This window comes from Sciurus vulgaris (assembly GCF_902686455.1).
Source record: "Sciurus vulgaris genome assembly, chromosome: 3".
NCBI classification, from domain to species: Eukaryota; Metazoa; Chordata; class Mammalia; order Rodentia; family Sciuridae; genus Sciurus; species Sciurus vulgaris.
Window position 1 is genome coordinate 138,519,340 of NC_136463.1, and position 24,007 is coordinate 138,543,346.

At 34.5% G+C, this 24,007-nt stretch overlaps 1 long non-coding RNA gene across 3 annotated transcripts in view; it reads right to left on the reverse strand.

Annotated features, from left to right (window-relative positions):
• Positions 1-24,007, reverse strand: part of LOC306657979 — a 90,994-nt gene that overhangs the window by 40,807 nt on the left and 26,180 nt on the right. Inside the window, exon 3 of one of the 3 annotated variants that reach the window (XR_013762938.1) lies at positions 22,300-22,395. The exons of the other annotated variants lie outside the window; for them this stretch is intronic. This is a non-coding gene — a long non-coding RNA (uncharacterized lncRNA). Of the gene's footprint in view, positions 1-22,299; positions 22,396-24,007 lie in introns of those variants that run through there. 3 annotated transcript variants of the gene reach the window in all.

Consider the following 24,007-nt stretch of genomic DNA (forward strand, 5'->3'; position numbering starts at 1 on the left):
GGACTGTGTTTGTGAAATTTACTTCCACCAGCGTGCACCCTGGAACGATCCTAAGTGCAGTTTGGGGCTGCACAAAGTCTTCCTGACCACCATCATGTGCCTGTGGTCTGGGTCTTTTCAATTGTGCTTTCCCTTATCTCCCGGTTAAACTTAATTGCTCTTCTGCTTCTGTTGTTTCATATTCTGCAGTTAATCTCCTCTAATAGCTAGCAGATGCCTTCTTATTTCTGACAACATCATGGATCATAAATTGCTCTACAGTTGGATCCAGTAAAATTTGGGCCCCTTTGCAGGGCAAAGTGTTGAGACAAGTTTCATTTCAACTCCACTGATTTTTTCTATTTTACATTCCTACCTAATCTATCATTTCCTTGGTATTTGGATCATAGAGCTCCTAGCCTCCTCTTAGCTCCCCTTAGTGATGACTTCCAATTCTGTGTTGCAAATAAGGGCCGTGTCCTTCAGCAGCCTGCAGCTAATCTATCTCACTGCAGTGGAGGTGAGATTGATGTTCTTATTGTCTGAGCAGGGTACTATAAGAATAAGAGCTCTGTTGTGAGTAAAATTGAGAACATATCTATCTCTGTATATATTACTGATCTATACCTGTAACCACATCTGGGTGGAGGTAGAAAAGAATGATTGGTAAGAGCAAATAACTAGCAATGGAGTTGTAAGAGGATTATTTAGGAATGACTAGTGAGAAAAGTAAAAGGAACTTAGTTAACTATGTGCTACTTACATAGAATAATGTATAAAACTATATTAGGAATTCTATCCATCTGTCAATTTGCACTTTTTGTGTATACATATAGATATAACAGTAGATATAGAAATAGATAAGTTTACATTCATTGAAGCTGAATTGCTGTCAAATATGTGACCATTTTAATTTTGTGAGCTATTAATGAATTGCCATAAAAAGAAGTCAGTTGTTTATTTTTAGAAATGTGGAAAGAGTATATCGCACCCCCACCCTACCTCCCCCTCTGCCTCCCTGGACCAAGATCTTACCATTCCCACCTTGATGATTTCTCTCTGACTATTCTCATCACCATGGGCCAATCCATTCTAACTCACAGGACTGCTGAATGGTTTTCTTCAAAGAGCAACCCAGAACGTAACTTTGCACCCAGTTGGGAAACCCCGTTGCCCTCACTGTTTCACAAATTGAGAAATGTCTACAACTGATTCCATAAAGATCATTTTAGGTGAAATGTAAACTCATAGTTTTATTTTCTAAGTCATGTTTCTACTTTCACATGTATATGAATGCAATTCTAATAAAACATGATCATGGATATTAAGTCTAAATATTCATTTAAAAATTGAAAGGAAAGTCAATTTGAAGATTTAATTGTAGTTTGGGTATGTGGATATGGAAAAAAGATGAAAACTGTACAGTTGACCACCCCAAGTCTATAAATCCAAAATTCAAAATGCTCCAAAATCCAAAAAAGTTTAAGCACTGATATGATGTCATAAGTGGAAATTCCACACCTTACCTTACGAGTCAGGTACAGACAAAAGACAGGGACACCAAAAATATTGCATAAATACTAACTTCAGGTTATATGTATAAAGTGTTTATTGAAACATAATTAAATTTTATATTAAGACAGTTCCCATCCACAAATATCTCATTATGTATTGCAATTATTTCAGAATACAAAAAAAATCCAAATATGAAACACTTCTGGGCCCTATCATTTCTGAAAAGGAATACTCAACCTCTACATGAATAATGGTAGATTGGAACATACTGGCCTTCAGAATTATGTTTCAATTCCTTAACTTGACATTCAAGACCTTCCCTGATCCAGACATATTCTCCTTTCCAACCACAACTGTAATTATTACTATTGTAGCAATGGGGGAGCAGATGAGCAATTCAGAGACCCAGAAATGAAACTTGATGTAGGAAGATTATGATATCTGTGTGTATTGTCTATAACTGATAAAGCTTCATCAAATAAATAGCCCCATCATATAAATCTATTATCTCACAGATTTGATCCCCAAACAGCCTCTTATGGTAGCTAGGGCTGCTATTTTATTCATTGTTATTTGTGGCAACCATAGACTGAAGGATACTGAGAGATTTGTCCCAGTCTGCAGAGCTCCAGGAAGCTATGCTAAGGCCTGAACCCAGGGTTCTATAAACTAATAATATCAACAATAATAATTACAGAAAAATTTAATTATAGAAAATAAAAACACATGAATATGTGAGAAATTTAGATAAGCCTGAATATAGTTTGGGTTTATTTTCCATTTTTTTCTACACATAGCTTTTACACGATTAAAGCAATTGTTTACGCACATTGCTATATTCTAGATATTTTTCACTTAATAATGTGCATAATGATTTTTCCATGTCATTAAATGTGATTTTAGTAAATACGTAGTAGGTCATAATTTTTCAGAAATTTATTTATTTTTAAAACTCAGGAGAGCATGAAATCTTTAAAGAAAAAAAAAGGGTCTGGTGCCAGCTCAAGTCATATATGTCAAACTGGAGGTTACCATGACGATCCAAGAAAACATCTGTAGGCAGTGTAAAGATATGGGACTAGAGGAGAGACACATGGCAACTGGGGAGCACGCTCACCAAAGAACTGTCGTGTACAAGTCGAATTTAATTGTTTTCTTTTACTAGTATGAACTAACAGCCCATGATGAACACATACAAATGTCAGATTTTTAAAAATAATAATAATGAAAAGATGTGAAAAGAAAGAGATATCAAATTTAAGAAAATAAATCATTTGGACTTAAGCATGTTACTCAAAATGCCTATAATGCATGATTAAAATGTACACATTTAGGTTGAGCATGACAATGCACACCTGTAATCCTGGTGACTCCGGAGGCTAAGGCAGGAGGACCTCAAGTTCAAGGCCAGCCTTAGTCACTTAGTGAGGCTCTAAGCAATTTAGGGAGACCCTGTCTCAAAAAAATAAACAAATAAATAAAAAGAGCTGAGGATGTGGCTCAATGGTAAAGCACCTATTGGTTAAATTCCTGGTATCCAAAAATCACAAAAATACAAAAATATTGAATTAAAAAACGCTCACAATTGATCTCTTTATTACTAATCCTCATGCCCCTTACCAATATGCATTCAGGAATGAAGACTATTGTTTTCTCAATACTAAAGTTGTGTTATTAAAAATTAAACATTCTATTTCATTCGAACCTTCTAAAGATATGCATTGGCTTATTTAAAGAATAGTTCTGGCTTCAGCAGTGTTTTGGAAAGACAGTCATTCAGTGTGCATCAAAATCAAATATGATATAACTGTGAAGAACAAGCAAATTTATGAAGAATTCAGTAAATTAGCATCAAATGAACAGTATTGCCTCTACTGTCATTTTCTGCACAACATTTTACAATTCGCATTTTGGGGAGTAATCCCAATTCGTTGATTTTACTGAGTATCTTCAGCTACTGCTAAGAGAACAGATGAATCATTTCTATGCCAGAATGAAATTCTTTAAATAATTTATATATGAACACACAAAAAGTCATTGAGTGGGCGAAAACTGATATCTCTACCACTTTGTGATATGTTTCCCTCTCCTTCAAATTCACAGAAAAAGCCAAAAGTGAAATTGTGATTGAGGAAAATTTAATACTTCATATTCTTTTAATAGAAATAATTTCCTGATTTTTGTGGCATTTTTCAGAAGTCAAGGGAACAGTAAAAGGAAAGTAGAGAACTTAACTAGAAGTTCTAAGTTCCAATAAAATTTTACTGCAAATTAGGTAAGAAAAATATTGAAAAAAAAGTAGTCATTTGGAAAAGATCAATTTGTGGGAACATATTCACAAATGAATAAAATCATTTAGAAGTTTAGGAAGGAAATAGCTCATTCCGATCCATTCGGTGTTAGTGATTTATGTTAGCAATTTAATTCTAGTAAGATGATTTGACTTACTGGTTTAAAATTGACTTATTTCCTTGAAATTCTGTCCCTATATGAAAACAAATCATTTGATTATCTTCATACACCAATGGTTTTTGTGATGGAAAACATGCCCCTTTCCAACTTCTCCTCACCATCTGCTGGAGAATTTTAATCATAGCATAATGTTGAAAAGATGCACAAGAATTACTTTATAATTTCATATATTACCAGCACACACAAATATATGATTAAATTAATGTATGGATTATCTAAGACTCCCCTAGGTAGTCCTGTTTAGTTTTTATAACTGAAATTTCTTCTTAACATTTATTGAAACATCTGAAAATTTCATAAAACATTTCCATTTTCTTAATCAAATCTTTAAGAGAACTTGTCAAGACGATCTTTCCTACACAGCTGCCTACTACATCATTTTTGCTCTTAATCTTGTAAACATTTATGAAACTGAATTCTCTTTGCTAACTCTATTCTTGATATTTCCACTTAGATATTTGTTTGCCATCAGTAGTCCAAGTCCTACTTCATTCTAAGCAGGTGATTTTCCAATTCTTAGGAGTAAGTTCTCTGTAGACTAGAATTAGCCAGGGTCTAGGGGGTATTCATATACTTTCTAAAATACCAATGATCCAATTTTACTTCTATTAGATTTATATTATTTTTTAAAATTATTTGCTTACATTTTCAGAATGAAAACTGTGGGAGATAGACTTTTCCCCGTCGATACTTTGCACTATATCTTTATACAAATAAGGAACCAGTAAATTTAATGTTAATAGATCCTACATGTTTCCAACCTTATAATTTACTAAATTTTTGAAGGAATTTCTTTTCCTTCCAGAAAATCACAGAAGGAAAAAGATGATTTTACAGACAAACACAAAATCGTAGTTCATGCCATTGTACCTTCCATGTTTTCTTCATGTTCTGTGTTCTGTGGAGAACTTCTAGACTTCTCTCTCTCCACCTAAAATTAAAGCTTCTCTGTGGCTTGATGGCATAAGAACTGCATGTATCCACAAATTACAATGCAGAATATCTATCCAAGAGTTAAGTCTTTATATAAAACAGAGCTTTTGTTTTGTTACTTTGTTTTCCTTGTTCTCATCTTTGGACACACTCTTTTGTGACTTGTTGCACGTATCTGGTACAATGAGAACAGACATCTCCTTTCAAGAAAATATGTTAGTTGGCTTGGACTGGGTGAGTCAATACCAGAGACGATCTGGCTTTGTTGAATGCCACATATTTATTTTCTCACAGTTATGGAAACTAAGATTCCAAAATTAAGATGCTTTAGGCTTGGATTTGAGGCCTTTTGATACCTTGCCAATGACCACCTTTTCTGTGTGACTTCACATGACTTGTCCAGTGGACATGAGATGACAAAGTTGGCATGGGGTCTCTTCCTCTTTTTCCAGGTACAATAGTCTTATCAGACTAGGACCCCTCTTGTATGACATCATTGAATCATCATTACCTGCAGACACTTTCTCTGATATAGTCACACTGCAGATTATGGTTTCAATATGTGAACTTTCTGTTAAAGACACAATTCAGTCCACAATAAAAAAATGTTTAAAAATTCTACCACCATTGCATACCTGGCTCAGTTTTTGTCTCTCTCATTTGTTGAATCTTTTTTTAAACTTTCTTATAGATTATACAACAACATTTAATTTAATTCATACTCAGTTTTGACTCTCATTTGTGTAATGGCTAATGATGCTAAATGTTCTTTTGCCTTCTTATTTGCTTGGTGTATGTCCTCTTTGGTGGAATATGTCACATTCATTTTCTAACTGGATAGTTTAAAATGCTGAGTTTTAATGATTCTCCTTATATTTTATATATATGTTCTTTTTCAGCTATGTGATTTTCAAAGATTTTTTCCCCCAGTGTATAATTTGTCCTTTCATTCTCTGTTTAATAGTCTCTCACAGGGAAAAGGGTTTTGCCTGTAATAAGGACCAGTTTCTCAGTTTTTCTTTTTTATTTGATCGTTCTTTTAAGTTTTTGCTTAGTCCTAGGTTACCAAATTTTTCTATTTTTTATTAGTTTTATATGAGTTTGATCATTCTGGAGAATAGTTTTACTATGCCATTTTAGACTAAAAGTAGATTTTTCCATGTGACCCAGCAATTGCATTCTTGAATATATACTGAGAAATTAAGTTCTGTTTTTATTTTTAAAAATGCATACACAGAAGTTTACTTTATTAAAGTTTTATTTTTAATAGCCCAGAATTAGAAACTTCACAAATATCCTCCAGTGGATAAATGATGATCAAACACACTGTAAAGCATCCATAACATGAAATAGCACTAAACAAAAAAGAGATAAACTACTTATTCACACAAGTTCTATGAATCAAATCTTAAAGGAGGAAATTTTGCTGAGTGAAAAAAGTCAAACACATGGTCTCAATTAACTAACATTTGTGACTAATTACAAAGATAGAGAATAAATTCTTGATTCTGGGAGTAATGGTTGGGATAGAGGGTAACCATGGCAACAAAGGGAGAGCACAAGGGAGTCTTTTGATAATGGAGCAGTTTAGAATCTATGAAGGATTTTAGATCTGAACAAACGCAACAAATGCCAGAATATAAAATCAGCATACTAAACCAATAAAAACTCTCTTAGAAATCAGGAAAACCATTCCATTTACAATAGTTTAAAAAGAAAAAAAAAAAAAAAAGAAGAAGAAAAAAAGAAAAAGAAAAACTAGAATATACCTAACCAAGAAAGTGAATGACCTGCACAAAGATTTTCAACACTGAGAAAAGAAATGAAGAAGACATAGAAGATGGAAAGCCCTCCCATGTTCATGAACTGAAAGTATGAACACTGTTAAAATGTCCACACTACTGACAGCAACCTACAGATTCAAAGCAATCCCCATCAAAATACCAAGAAGGGTTTTCACAGAACTAGAGAGAACAAGCCTAAAATTCATTACCCCTCCCCCCAAAAAAAAGAAAAAGGAATAGCCAAAATAACCAAATTAATCCTGAGTGAAAAAATAAAAGAACAACAATCCGGGAGATACCAAAATATCTGATTTTGAAATTTCATACAGAGCCATAGTAAGAAAAATAGTATGCTAGTAGCATGAAAACAGACACATAGACCAATGGAATAAAATAAAGGAGGTAGAAAGAGTCCACACAGTTACACTCATCTGACTCTTAAAAAATTGTTAAAAACATATATTGGACAAAAATATGATTTTTAAAACATAGTGCTGGGAAAACTGGATATCCATCTATATAAAAGTAAAACCATATTCCTTTCTTCCGCGCTGTACCAAAATCAATTCAAAATCGATCAAAGACTTGAGGCCTGAAAAATTGAAACTGCCAGAAGAAAACATAGAGGAAACACTTCAAGATATAGAACCAGGCAACAGCTCCCGGAATAAGATTCCTATACCTCAGAAAATAACGGGAATTGACAATTGACAAAGGGGACAGCAAGCATCAAATTATCCTACTTTATCTGCTGTTAGGCACAGGGTCTCTGGTCTAACACGTAGGTCCTGACTTTGAGTTGAGTTTTGTGCAGGATGAGAGATAAGGGTTCAATTTCATTCTACTACATATGGCTATCCAGTTTTCCCAGCACCATTTTTGTTTTGTTTTGTGTTTTTGGATTGGTTTATTTAGCTGAGCATGATATTCTCCAGCTCCGTCCATTTACCAGAAAATACCATCATTTCATTCTTCTTTTAGGCTGAGTAATATCCCATCATATATGTGTAGCACATTTATTTATCCATTCATCTGTTGAAGGGCATCTCAGTTGATTCCATAGTTTAGCTATTGTGAATTGAGCTGCTACAAACATTGATGTGCCTGCATCGCTGTACTATCTTGATTTTAAGTCCTTTGGGTACAAACCAAGACGTGGGATAGCTGGGTCAAATGGTGGTTCCATTTCAAGTTTTCTGAGGAACCTCCATACCAATTTCCATAATGGTTGTACCAATTTGCAGTCCCCACCCGCAATGTAGGAGTGTACCACTTCTTTACCAACATTTATTGTTGTTTGAACTCTTGATAATTGCCATTCTGAGTGATGTGAGATGAAATCTTAAAGTAGTTTTGATTTGCATTTCTCTAATTACTAGAGATGTTGAACATTTTTTCATATATTTTTTTGATTGATTGTATTTCTTCTTCTGTGAAGTGTCTGTTTGGTTCCATAGCCCATTTATTAATTGGATTGATTTTTGGTGTTCAGCTTCTTTAGTTCTTTGTATATACTGGAAATTAATGCTCTATCTGAGGTGCATGTGTTAAAGATTTTCTCCCATTCTGTATGTTCTCTTCATATTATTGATTGATTTCTTGGTTTTAAAATTTTATACCTTATTTATTCATTCACTTATTCTCTGTGTCTGCTCCTTAGCATCTGTCCACAACCCCTACAACAGCCTGGCAAATAGTAGCTGCTCAATAACTCAAAATTTTTGGGGGGTCACTGGGGATGGAACCCAGGGGTGCTTAACTGATGAGTCACATCCCCAACCCTTTTTAAAATATTTTATAGAGAGAAAGGGTCTCACTGAGTTGCTCAGGATCTTGCTAAGTTGCTGAGACTGGTTTTGAACTCGAAATCCTCTTGCCTCAGTCCCCTGAGCTGCTAGGATTACAGGTGTGCACCACCATGCCTGGCTATTGAGTGATGTTTTTGAGTGATAAATAACATTTTTCTCTAATTAATTAATTAATTAAATTAAACTTTATTATCTGTTAGGGACCAGATGCTAAGCTAAGAATTATGTGAATAGTAAACATGAACAAACATAACTATGAAGAAATATTTTGACTTGTGATATCTAAGATGTGCTTTAAAATAATTTAGAAAAAAAGGTGGGGGAACAGTTAAGAAGACTGGCCAAATATTGTCAACTACCCTACTAAGGCAGCATGCTAGAAATGGGGGTTACTATTTTATTCCCTTGACTTTTTTTTAATTAAAATCTTTTTTATTTTACAGACTGAATTTTGATTCATTATACACAAATGGGGTACAACTTTTCATTTCTATGGTTGTACACATTATAGATTGACAACATTCATGTAATCATATATATACATAGTGCATTGCTATCTGTTACATTCTACTATCTTTCTGTCCTCCACCCTCTTACACCCCACTTTCCTCTACACCTTCCAAATATCCTTCAATCTTCTATTCCCCACACCCCCCTCATTATATATTGTCATGCACTTATCAGAGAAAACATTGGATTTTGGTTTTTTGGGCTTGACCTATTTCACTTAGCATAATATTCTCCAATACCATCAATTTATTTGCAAATGCCATAATATTATTATTCTTTTCTTAATTTATTTTTATTGTAAACAAATGGGATGCATGTTGATTCTCTGTACATGGAGTAAAGGCATACCATTTGTGTAATCATACGTTTCCATAGGGTAATGTTGTTTGATTCATTGTTATTTTTTCCCTACCCTCACCCTTCCCACCCATCCCACCCCATTTTTCCCTCTATACATTTCCTCCTTCCTCCATTCTTGTCCCCTCCCCCCCCCCAATATGTGTCATCATCCACTTATCAGCAAGATCATTCTTCCTTTGGTTTTTTTTGAGATTGGCTTATCTCAGGTAGCATAATATCCTCCAATTTCATCCATTTGCCTACAAATGCCATAATTTTATTATTCTTTATGGCTGAGTAATATTCTATTGTATAAATATACCACAATTTCTTTATCCATTCATCAATCGAAGGGCATCTAGGTTGGTTCCACAATCTGGCTATTGTGAATTGAGCAGCTGTGAACATTGATATGGCTGTATCTTTGTAGTATTCTGCTTTTAAGTCCTTTGGGTATAGGCCAAGGAGTGGGATAGCTGGGTCAAATGGTGGTTCCATCCCAAGATTTCTGAGGAATCTCCATACTGCTTTCCAGAGTGGCTGTACTAATTTGCAACCCCACCAGCAATGTATGAGTGTACCTTTTTCCCCATATCCTCACCAACACCTATTGTTGCTTGTATTCTTGATAATCGCCATTCTAATTGGGGTGAGATGGAATCTAGGGTAGTTTTGATTTGCATTTCTCTTATTACAAGAGAAGTTGAACATTTTTCATATGTCTGTTGCTTGTAGAACTTCTTCTGTGAAGTGTCTGTTCATTTCCTTAGCCCATTTGTTGATTGGATTATTTGTATTCGTGGTATAGAGATTTTGAGTTCTTTATACATTCTGGAGATTAGTGCTCTATCTGAAGTATGGGTGGCAAAGATTTTCTCCCACTCTGTAGGCTCTAACTTCACATTGCTGATAGTTTCCTTTGCTGAGAGAAAGCTTTTTAGTTTGAATCTATCCCAGTTATTGATTCTTGCTTTTATTTCTTGTGCTATGGGAGTCCTATTAAGGAAGTCTGATCTTGGGCCGAAATGTTGAAGATATGGACCTACTTTTTCTTATATAAGATGAAGGGTCTCTGGTCTGATTCCAAGGTCCCTGATCCATTGTGAGTTGATTTTTGTGCAGGGTGAGAGATAGGGGTTTAGTTTTATTTTGCTGCATATGGATTTCCAGTTTTCCCAGCACCATTTGTTGAAGAGGCTATCTTTTCTCCATTGCATATTTTGGCACCTTTGTCTAGTATGAGAAAATCGTATTTATTTGGGTTTGGGTCCATGTCCTCTATTCTGTACCATGATCTACCTGTCTACTTTGGTACCCTTACCATGCCATTTTTGTTACTATTGTTTTGTAGTCGAGTTGAAGATCTGGTATTGCAGTACCCCCTGCTTCACTCTTCCTGCTAAGGATTGCTTCAGCTATTCTGGGTTTCTTATTCTTCCAGATGAACTTCATAATTGCTTGCTCTATTTCTGTGAGGTATGTCATTGGGATTTTAATTGGAATTGCATTGAATCTGTATAGCACTTTTGATAGTATGGCAATTTTGACAATATTAATTCTGCCTATCCAAGAACATGGGAGATCTTTACATCTTCTAAGGTTTTCTTTAACTTCTTTCTTCAGTTTTCTGTAGTTCTCATTGTACAGGTCTTTCACCTCTTTTGTTAGATTGATTCCCAAGTATTTTATTTTTTTTGATGCTATTGTAATGGGGTAGGTTTCCTAATTTCTCTTTCTGAAGATTCATCACTTATGTATAAAAATGCATTGGATTTATGAGCATTGATTTTATATCCTGCTACTTTCCTGAATTCACTTATGAGTTCCAAAAGTTTTCTTGTGGAATTTCCCGGTTCCTCTGAATATATAATCATGTCATCAGCAAACAGGGATAGTTTGAGTTCTTCTTTTCCTATTCCTATCCCTTTAATTTTCTTGGTCTGTCTAATTGCTCTGGCTAGAGTTTCAAGGACAATATTGAATAGAAGTGGTGAAAGAGGGCATTCCTGCCTTGTTCCAGTTTTTAGGGAGAATGCTTTCAGTTTTTCACCATTTAGAATGATATTGGCCATGGGCTTAGCATAGATGGCCTTTACAATGTTAAGGAATGTTCCCACTATTCCTATTTTTTCTAGTGTTTTGAACATGAAGGGACGCTGTATTTTATCAAATGCTTTTTCTGCATCTATTGAAATAATCACATGATTCTTAACTTTAAGTCTGTTGATATGATGAATTACATTTATCGATTTCCGAATGTTGAACCAACCTTGCTTCCCTGTGATAAAACCCACTTGATCGTGGTGCACTAGCTTTTTAATATATTTTTGTTTGCAATTTGCTAAGATTTTGTTGAGAATTTTTGCGTCGGTGTTCATTAAGGATATTGGTCTGAAATTTTCTTTCCTCAATGTGTCTCTGTCTGATTTAGGTATCAGGGTGATATTGTCATCATAGAATGAGTTTAGGAGGGTTCCCTCCTCTTCTATTTCATGGAATACTTTGAGAACTATTGGAATGAGCTCTTTAAAGGTTTTGTAGAACTCAGCTGAGAACACATCTGGTTCTGGACTTTTCTTTGTTGGTAGGCTTTTGATGACTTCTTCTATTTCATTACTTGAAATTGATCTATTTAAGTTGTGTATGTCCTCCTGGTTCATTTAGGTAATTCATGTGCCTCTAGAAACCTGTTGATGTCTTCAAGATTTTCAGATTTGTTGGGTATAGATTTTCAAAATAGCTTCTAATTATGTTTTGTATTTCACTCGTGTCTGTCGTGATATTTCCTTGTTCATTCCAAATTTTAGTAATTTGAGTTTTCTCTCCTCTTTGATAGTGTGGCTAAGGGTTTATCAATTTTGTTTATTTTTTCAAAGAACCAACTATTTATTTTGTCAATTTTTTTTTCTTTTGTTTCAATTTCATTGATCTCAGCTCTGTATTTAACTATTTCCTGTCTTCTATTACTTTTGATGGTGATCTGTTCTTTTTCTAGGGTTTAAGCTGTAGTGTTAAGTCGTTTATTTGTTGATTTTTACTTCTTTTATTGAATAGGCTCCATGAACTAAATCTTCCTCTAAGTACTGCTTTCATAGTGTCCCAGAGATTTTGATATGATGTGTCTTTGTTCTCGTTTACTTCTAAGAATTTTTTTATTTCCCTCCTGATGTCTTCTGTTATCCATTCATCATATCATAGCGTATTATTTAATCTCCAGGTGTTGGAGAAGTTTCTGCCTTTTATTCTGTCATTTATTTCTAATTTCAATCCATTATGATCTGATAGAATACAAGGTAGTATCCCTTTTCTTCTTGTATTTGCTAACGTTAGCTTTATGGCATAAAATATGGTCTATTTTAGAGAAGGATCCATGTGCCGCTGAGAAGAAGGTATATTTGCTCTTTGTTGGATGGTGTATTGTATATATGTCCATTAAGTCTAAATTATTGATTGTGTTATTGAGATCTATGGTTTCTTTATTTAGTTTTTTTTGGAAGATCTGTCCAGTGGTGAGAGAGGTGTGTTAAAATCACCTAGTATTATTGTGCTGTGGTCTATTTGATTTCTGGAATTGAGAAGGATTTGTTTGACGTACATGGATAAGCCACAGTTTGGGGCATAGATATTTATGATTGATATGTCTTGTTGATTCATGCTGTCCTTAAGCAATATGTAATGTCCTTCTTAATCCCTTCTGACTAACTTTGGCTTGAAGTCCACATTATCTGAAATGAGGATGGATACTCCAGCATTTTTGCTGTGTCCATGTGCATGGTATGTTTTTTCCCATCCTTTCACCGTTAGTCTGTGGGTATCTCTTTCTATGAGGTGAGTCTCTTGCAGGCAGCATATTGTTGGATCCTTCTTTTTAATCCAATCTTCCCGTCTATGTCTTTTGATTGATGAGTTCAGGCCATTAATATTCAGGGTTATTATTGAGATATGATTTGTATTTCCAGTCATTTGGCTCATTTTTGTTTTTTGACACGACTTGGTTTCTCCTCTATTTGGCTATTCCTTTAGGCTAGTTCCTCCCGTTGCTGATTTGCATCATTGTTTTTCATCCCTTCCTCATGGAATATTTTGCTGAGAATGTTCTGTAATGCCAGCTTTCTTTTTGTAAATTCTTTTAGTTTTTGTTTATCATGTAAGGATTTTATTTCATCATCAAATCCTAAAGTAAATTTTGCTGAGTATAAGATTCTTGGTTGGCATCCATTTTCTTTCAGGGCTTGGTAAATGTTGTTCCAGGCCCTTCTAGCTTTTAGGGTCTGGATTGAAAAATCTGCTGGTATCCTTATTGGTTTCCCCCTGAGTGTAATTTGATTCTTTTCTCTCACAGCCTTTAAATTCTGTCTTTATTTTGTATGCCAAGTATTTTCATAATAATGTGCCTTGGTGTGGGTCTGTTGTAATTTTGTATATTTGGAGTCCTCTATGCCTCTTGTATTTGATTTTCCATTTCAGTCTTCAGATTTGGGAAATTTTCTGATATTATTTCATGGAATAGATTGTTCATTCCTTTGGTTTGTTTCTCTGTGCCGTCCTTTATCCCAATAATTCTCAAATTTGGCCTTTTCATGATATCCCATAATTCTTGTAGATTCTGTTCATGATTTCTTACCATTTTCTCTGTTTGCTCCACTTTGTTTTCAAGATTAAACATTTTTTGTTCAATGTCTGAGGTTCTGTCTTCCAGGTGTTCTATCCTGTTGGTTATGCTTCCTATGGAGTTTTTAATTTGGTTCATTGTTTCCTTCATTTCAAGGATTTCTGTTTGTTTGTTTGTTTGTTTGTTTTTTCAGTATCTCTAACTCTTTATTGAAATGATCTTTTGTTTCCCTTATTTGCTCTTTTGACTGTTGATTGGTGTGATCATTTAATGCTTTTGTTTTAATTATATAAATTCTGAACTCTCTTTCTGACATTTCTTCTGCCATGCTGTCATTGGGTTCTATTGATATACCATCTAGGTTTGTTTGGGACATTTTCTTCCCTTGTTTTCTCATATTGGAGGGACTCTGAGATATTGCAGATTTCCTCTATTGGCTTTTAGTTTCCCTGTAGATTTCCAGCATATCACCTGCTATCCTTCAGTAGCCTGAAATCTTGGAGGAACTTGATAATGCAGTGCTTCAGAAGAAAGTTGCCCCTGGCCAGCTGCTGGGTGCGGGACTCTGGGCTGGGTGTGCTTGGAAAGCCTCTCACTAGGCGGGTCTGCTCAGAGAAGCTGGCTGTGGGCTGGGCCTGCCGCCAGATGGAGCTGGGGCTGGGGAAAACCTCTTGCGGCCCTGCCCAGCTCCGAGAAGCTGCCCACTGTCCTGACCTGCTGCCTGGGCCAAGCTTCACCTGGTGGGAGCGACTCACCCAGCGTCTCTGCATTCGTCTGAGTCTCTCAGTAACTCCCCTTCTTGAATCCTGAGTTCAGTAGCATCAAAAGGTGCAGTCACCCTCTAGTCTGCCATCTTGAAACCTCATATTATTATTCTTTATGGCTGAATAATATTCCATTGTGTAAATATACCACAGTTTCTTTCTAGCTATTGTGAATTGAGCTGCTATAAACATTGATGTGGCTGCGTCACTGTAGTATGCTGATTTTATGTTCTTGGAGTATAAACTGAGTAGTGGGATAACTGGGTCAAAAGTGGATCCATTCCAAGTTTTCTGAGGATTCTCTACACTGCTTTCCAGAATGGCTGAACTAATTTGCAACTCCACCAGCAATGTAAGAGTGTGCCTTTTCCCCACATCCACACCAACACCTATTATTGCTTGTTTTCTTGATAATATCCATTCTAATTATAATAAGATGAAATCTTAGAGTTGTTTTAATTTGCATTTCTCTAATTACTAGAGATATTGAACACTTTTTCATATGTTTATTAATTGCCTGTATTTCTTCTGTAAATTTCTGTCCAGTTCTTTGGCCACTTATTGATTGGGTTCTTTCTATTTTGGGTGTAAAGTTTTGTAAGTTCTTTATAAATTTTGGAGATAAGTGCTCTATCTGAAGTGTGTGTGGAAAAGATTTTCTCCCAATCTTTAGGTTCTCTTTTCACATTATTGATTGTTTCCTGTGCTGAGAAAAAGCTTTTTAAGTTTGAGTCCATCCCATTTATTGATTCTTGCTTTTATTTCTTGCACTATGGGAGTCTTGTTAAGGAAGTCTGGTTTTAAGCCAACATGATGGAGATTCAGGCCTACTTTTTCTTCTGTTTGGTGAATGGTCTCAGATATAATTCCTAGATCCTTGATCCATTTTGAGATGAGTTTTGTACAAGGTGAGAGATAGGGGTTTAATTTTATTTCACTGCATATGAATTTCCAGTTTTCCCAGCACCATTTGTTGAAGAGGCTATCTTTTCTCCATTATAAATTTTTGGCACCTTTGTCTAGTATGAGATAACTGTACTTATGTGGATATGTCTTCATGTCTTCTATCCTGTACCATTGGTCTACCCGTCTATTTTGGTGCAAATACCATGCTGTTTTTGTTACTATTGCTCTATAGTATAGTTTAAGGTCTGGTCTTGTGATACACCCTGCATCATTCTTCCTGCCCAGGATTGCTTTGGCTATTCTGGCTCTTTTGTTCTTCCAGATGAATTTCATGATTGCTGTTTCTATTTCTATAAGAAATGTCATAGGGATTTTAATTGGAATTGTCTTAAATCTTATACTGTCTTTAGAAGTATGGCCATTTTGATAATATTAATTCTGCCTATCCAAGAACACAGTAGATCTTTCCATCTTCTAAGGTCTTCCTCAATTTCTTTCTTTAATGTTTTGTAGTTTTCATTATAGAGATCTTTCACCTCTTTGCTTAGATTGATTCCCAAATATTGTTTTTTGAGGCTATTGCAAATGGAGTTGTTTTCCTTATTTGCTTTTCAGATGTTTCATTGTTTGTATAAATTAATATTTGTATTAGTTCTTTGTAGTTACACATACTATCGAGGTTCATTTTCACATAATCATACATGCATATTTGTTCCACTACAATTCACTTCTTCGTGTTGATTTCCTGATACAATACCACTTCCTTTTATCATTATTCTTAACAAAAATAATTGGGTTTTTCTGAATAACTTTTGCAATAATATTCCATTTTAGAAGCAACATAGGTAGGGTAATGAAACATTGTCTTAAGTGGATTTATTTTAAGAATGTCAACGTTACCTATAGTCACATATTTTTATTGCTTTCTTCAAATCAGGTTTGTCTATGTTTTTAGATGGTCTTGTTCCCTATAATAATTTGAAGTCTAACATGTCTGTGGAGTACTGATATCAGCCCTGTGCACCCCACTCACAAAACCAACTGTGGCTTGTGTCTTTCCACTTTAGATAATACACATTTTCTGAAATCTGTCCCTGAACATTTTCATAAGGAAGTTGAAAGATAGTGCTCGAGGCTACTTGTCTTTTATTATTACATTGTTTTCTTCCCTGATCTTTTTTATATTAGGGAGGACATGCATCACCTCTGCAAACCAGGGTTATGTCTTTTCCTAGTTTTGTTGCAAAGCATGTCAAGAATGTTAATCTCACCCCCCCCCCCCTTAGGGTGTTGTGATTACCATAGGAGGTGGGTCTGTGGATTTGTGCAGCATTGACATTATAGAGCCCAAAACATTATCTTTTATTTTCTTTACATATTTTCACACTATATGTAGAATTTAACACTTTCATATCTGTTTTTTAACAGAAGTTTGAGTCATTTTGTTTTCAAAATTTTATTATTACAAAATGTGCCTTCTTGAAAAACTCTTTTTAATCAATGAAATTTCTTAAATTTTAAGGAATAAAAATATTAAACTAAACATTTAGGTTTAAAGGAGAAACAGCTTACCTAGAAACATGGAGATGAGAATTAATTTCACTTACTGTATGAAAAATACTTTGACACAAATATACAGTTTTTAGCATGTGTGATTTAACTTCATATATTGAAATAAATCTCTCAAGTATCCTTGCATAGCAAAAAAAATCAGTAAGACATTTCAAGAATAAAAAATACTATGGACAAATATGTATGGAAAAAAATGTTGAAGATTTTTGGTCTTGCCTTCCATTCATAAGATGCTATGTTAACTAAACCTCTTTAAACTGATTAAAATGTTATTTTGTTATTTCCTACATTCAAAAGAAAAATACTTGTTGCCTGTCACTATTTGGAAAATAATGAATTCAATATATTTGAAACTGGTTTCAGAAAGTGTCTAATAGGACCATAGTAAATATCCATAGCATAGCATGTGAATATCATGAGAGACACATTACATACTCTACATAGTCATATGAGGAAGTAGTTCTAAGATGGCGGCTGGCAAAGAGCCAAGAGGTGGAGCATGTGTGGCCTTAGTAGGGCGTGCTTATACGTAATCTCTACTCTGATTGGTCAGGTTTCCTTCCGTGGACAACTCATGCTCCCTATTCTTTCTTATGCATGCACTGATCATGCCCGGGCTATTCTAAGATGATTGGCTTTTTGATTGTATATAAGAGGCTCCTTCCTTGGTGCAAGAGAAGGAAGTAACTTCAAGCTAAATAAAGATGCTGCTCATTCCCAGTCTGCCTCCGATTTTCAGTCTCGTGGGGTTGTTGCTGGGGGCAGCAACAATTCTAAATGACTACAAACGATATTTAATATGAGAAAATTGAGATCACTAATATTGGCTGATTAGTAATATTGATCACTAATTTTGGTTATGATGAAAGTTATTATGATTCAAAAGAAGAGAAATGGCAATATATTAATTGTGAATCATGAAGGGAAGAATTCAAAGCTATTTTCAGAATTTTTGGTTTTGCAAATAAGAATTTTGTTTCACTCACATTAAACAACTGGAAATCATCAACCCTAACAATTAATTTTAATATCATTTTTTTGTTAAGTATTTGAACTTCCTCTTTTTTCTGAGCACTAATCTTTATTATATATTATTTTGGTATGTCCTTTATCAATCTCTTCTCATTATATTTCTTTAATTTATTGACTTCTTTTTACATCTTCATTTTAGGATGTGTCCTGTTTTGCAAATAGGATATTAAAAATCTAACGCACAAAATCTCTGTTTAAAATTTTGTTTTCTCACAAGATGATGTAGGAACATTTGTAAATCATTAACCGATTAGCCACATATCTCTGTTTGCAATTCTTTTTGGAGTAAAGACCTCCAATCTTCTCCAATTGGCAGTTTGACTCCTTGGAGGAGGTTGTATGCTGAGATTCCTTAAATGAAGTTTCTATTTATTATTGACTGACTATAGGATTATTATTTATATTTGCAGGATTATTTAAAGCTGCAAGTTTATATTGATAACCTTGCTGTGTGACTTCAAAACTTGCTATTTTTAAGTCCCTATTATTTGATTACTAATAGTAAAATCCCAACTTTTTTAAGTTACAATCTAATTTTCAAATAATTAAAAATGAACAGATTTCTAAGTTTACGATGATTGATTCATTATATATCAAAACTAGTATTACTAAAAAAGAATCTAACATTTTGCCTTCATGAAGGATAGATAATAACAAAAGCAATATTCTTTGATGAATTTGTTATGATGAATTTCTTTTCCTTAAATCAGTAAACCTAATTGATTTAGTGGCATGGTCAGCTTTGCCCTGTTAGTGTAAAAGGGTGGATGAGATTTATGCTTTATATTTAATGTATTGCCTTTTGAGATAAAATGTTGCCCCTTTTTTTGGAACAGGAAACCTAACTCTTAATTTTTCATTAAAATGCTTCTTTTTAGAATCACTCCTTATGGGAATGGGAAAAAAGTTGAATTAGAACATAGTCTAATAAATAGTGTATTAGGGGGTGACACATCTTAAGAAGAAACTGACACAGACATTTGATTTTTTCTGAAATCCTGTCAACACTGGCATTTTTGGCCTATACAGGGTCTCTGGGCTACAGTCACTGCCATCTGTCTGAGTGGCAAACTGCCTATTCATAAATTAGTTGGACCATTTCATCAGGGCTGAAATGCCAAGGAATAATAACTACAAAAGAGAAGATTCTATATTTCACCAAATGCTGCTATATCTATAGGTAACTCATTGTAAGAGCATTGTCATAGATTAAAATGCCATCTAGCCTACTTGAAAAGATGGGCCCAAATGAAGGGCTCAGAGGGGATATATTGGATTATACAAAATATTTCTAAAATGTATTAATCTTGAACTGAAAGGAATAGACAAGTATGATTTGTGAAGCACACATTCAAATTAGCAAGTTTAAGACACTTTAAAAATAAGTTTATGCATATACAATAATTTTAAGGTGATGCTCATAGTCTTTATACAATGGTTATCTCTTCCCACATGGAGAAAATCCAAGAATTATTGTACCTATTTTGAAAGTGCTGAGTTAAAAAAAAAAAAAAAAAAAAAAAGAACTCCAGGTGCTCCAGGTGTTTATGTTTGAGCACACACATCTCTTCTGCAAATCAGTAAGTTTGTGTTTGTGTTTTCATATCACTAACAGACCAAAAGTAGATCACTTATGATCTTTGGTAAAAAGACAATGTTATATAATCTAAGATAATGTACCTACGGTTTATACTTTATTTTTTCATTCTTCTAAATATTGCCTAGTTTAATTCACTTGAAAGTATATATCTCTTTCAGGTGCCTTCACGGTGAATAAGAATTAGATGATCTTTTACTTCAAGTAGTATGCATACCAATCTTCCAATAGGTTCATTTGTTTTATTTAAGAGGAATGCATTTAATTTCACAAACAAAAATATTTTGAGACATTCTACACGTTAAGTGACTACTTTGAATATTTTGGTTCTTATTTTATAATGGGTTTGAGGTTATGCCGAAAACATTCTAAGGATAGCACATTTTCAGTCAATTTTTACACACAGCATATTGAGTGTTTTTCAAATACTCATACCATCTTGAATACAGCGAAAGTACCTAATACTATATAATAATGTAGACTACAAAGTCGATTGTGAAATACAAGCAGATTTTTGTATCTTCCAAAAATTATCACTAACACAAAACTTAAATTATATTTTATCACGAACAATGGAACAGCAAGTGAATGCTAATGGAAAGGAACAAAGAAAGTAGACGTAATTTATAATACACTGTGTGCAGTTCTGGCATCAGTCCATAATGAAAGTGCTCAACTCTTATAATTATGGGAGCTCCATGTCCCTCCAACATGAGGTCCAATTTCTAATATTATATTACCTTTTTTTGTTGTTGGAAGGAGTGTCCTATGAAGAAATAAAATATATTAGCATTACAGAGTCAGCCAAACTCTGTGAGGCTATATCTTTTAAAAAAGATTAGATCCTTACTCCACCTTGAGTGACCCCAGAAGTTTTAATTTAATGAAATAATTAGCCTGAATTATGAAGCCAACATAACTTATGAAGGAAATTTATGGTTCAATCTTCATCCTCCTCTCCATCTAATAATTTTATTCTTATCATATATGAGCATATTCCTTTTAGGAAGAGTAGTTTAAGCTATAAACTAATAGGACTGAATTCTACATGCAAATACCCCAGATATGCATCACACAATTGGTTATTTAAAAGATGGCTTCAGTCTTTGGGCATTTATTGATGATTCATTGGGTTTACCTATTTTAGGAATTTTATGATAGCAGGACAGTATTGTAAGGTCTTAAAATTTCAATATCTCATGTAAATGATAGAACTTATTGATCACAAAATAAAATGTGAGAGTCACCAATAAAAGGATAAATCAATTTCTATGAGATCCAGAAGAGGAAAAGTAGATATCCAGTTGATGGGAAGGAATAAAAAGGACTTCTTAATGGGAGGAATTTTGTATTTGATTTTGATCTTGAATAACCATTTGGATATGGAAACAGGAATTGCCTGAAAAGGAGGTTGGAAATGGATAACAGAAAAACAGCTATGTCCCTCCAACAGCTCATCAAGAACAGTCACATATGATGTCGTTCTACTGCTCAGGTGGGGGTTAGAAGGCGCGCTCTGGGACATGGGTGGAAACCCTGAGTGTTGAGAAGGAATGCTAATTTTCAAAAAGTCATTTTATCATCTTTAGCTTCAGAAGGTAACTCTGAAAGAATTTCATATGACTGTTGCTTTGAAAGGAATCCTAACAGCAAAACTCAGGAGTCCAGTTCAACTCTGAACTAGATTGACTACATCCCCACCAAAATCCCATCAAGCAGAAAAAAAACATGCCTTTTTCCAGGCGTGAATGCTATTTACCTGAGAGCAGCCTCTGCTATTCTGTGTCCAGAACTCAATGTCTTGCATTCAGTATAAATTTACAAGAAACTCAAAAAAACAAACAAATTCAACTTTCCTTCATGATATAAAGCAAATGACAAAATCAGACTCAGATGGATCCACATGTTTGGGCACTACGCAATAGAGAATTTTAAATAACTATTACTGGTAAGTTAAACACTCTACTAGAAAAGACATAAAATATTCTTAGGCTGATCGGGCATTTTAGAGACAGGTGGGAATAAGGAAAGTCAAATAGAAACACCAGAAATTAAAAATGATTGCAACAAAGATGAAGAATTATTTTGAAAGGCTCATAAAAGTACGCTTCATAGTCTAAGAAATAACCATGGAACTTGAGGATAGTTCATTAGAAATTTTCTGCATTTAAATACATATTGAAGAAGAATGAAGAAAAACAGAAGAGGCATTCAAAAGCTTTGAGATAATAAAAAGAGAAACATTTTAACAAGTATGTGAGTGGGATCCTAAAGAGATGAAAAATTGGTGTGAAAAAGACTTAAAGATACAATGACTGAGAATTTTATAAAAACAATGAAAAGCCAATCAAACTTAAGATCTTAGAATCACAATGAAACTCACCAGGTGCAGTGGTGCATGCTTATAATCCCAGCAGCTCAGGAGCATGAGGCAGGAGGATCATAAGTTCAAAAGCAAGCCTCAGCAACTTAGTGAAGGCCCTAGACAACTTAGAAAATCTGGTGTCAAAATAAAAAAAAAAGGACTGGGGATGTGACTCAGTTGTTGAGTGTCCCTGGTTTCCATCAATCCCTGGTACCACAAAAATAAATAAATAAATAAATAAATAAATAAATAAATAAAATAATGATCCCAGTGAATCCAAAACAAGACACACACACACACACACACAAGAGAGTTCTATACCAGTTAAACATTTCTCATTAAACGATAGAAAAACCAAAATACGGAGAAGTATGAAAGAAAGTCAAACAAAAATGAAAAATTACCTATAGAAAAATCACCAGAGATTGTGCCAACTCTGAATGGATTCAACCCTACTTTGTAGGAATGGCTGTTTGCTTGTTATTTATTTAGTAATCGGACTGGACTGTGTTTGTGAAATTTACTTCCACCCAGCGTGCACCCTGAAACGATCCTAAGTGCAGTTTGGGGCTGCACAAAGTCTTCCTGACCACATCATGTGCCTGTGGTTCCTGGGTCTTTTCAATTGTGCTTCCCTTATCTCCCGGTTAAACTTAATTGCTCTTCTGCTTCTGTTGTTTTCATATTCTGCAGTTAATCTCCTCTAATAGCTTAGCAGATGCCTTCTTATTTCTGACAACATCATGGATCATAAATTGCTCTACAGTTGGATCCAGTAAAATTTGTGCCCCTTTGCAGGCAAAGTGTTGAGACAGTTTCATTTCAACTCCACTGATTTTTTCTATTTTACATTCCTACCTAATCTATCATTTCCTTGGTATTTGGATCATAGAGCTCCTAGCCTCCTCTTAGCTCCCCTTAGTGATGACTTCCAATTCTGTGTTGCAAATAAGGGCCGTGTCCTTCAGCAGCCTGCAGCTAATCTATCTCACTGCAGTGGAGGTGAGATTGATGTTCTTATTGTCTGAGCAGGGTAATATAAGAATAAGAGCTCTGTTGTGAGTAAAATTGAGAACATATCTATCTCTGTATATATTACTGATCTATACCTGTAACCACATCTGGGTGGAGGTAGAAAAGAATGATTGGTAAGAGCAAATAACTAGCAATGGAGTTGTAAGAGGATTATTTAGGAATGACTAGTGAGAAAAGTAAAAGGAACTTAGTTAACTATGTGCTACTTACATAGAATAATGTATAAAACTATATTAGGAATTCTATCCATCTGTCAATTTGCACTTTTTGTGTATACATATAGATATAACAGTAGATATAGAAATAGATAAGTTTACATTCATTGAAGCTGAATTGCTGTCAATATGTGACCATTTTAATTTTGTGAGCTATTAATGAATTGCCATAAAAAGAAGTCAGTTGTTTATTTTAGAAATGTGGAAAGAGTATATCGCACCCCCACCCTACCTCCCCCTCTGCCTCCCTGGACCAAGATCTTACCATTCCCACCTTGATGATTTCTCTCTGACTATTCTCATCACCATGGGCCAATCCATTCTAACTCACAGGACTGCTGAATGGTTTTCTTCAAAGAGCAACCCAGAACGTAACTTTGCACCCAGTTGGGAAACCCCGTTGCCCTCACTGTTTCACAAATTGAGAAATGTCTACAACTGATTCCATAAAAGATCATTTTAGGTGAAATGTAAACTCATAGTTTTATTTTCTAAGTCATGTTTCTACTTTCACATGTATATGATGCAATTCTAATAAAACATGATCATGGATATTAAGTCTAAATATT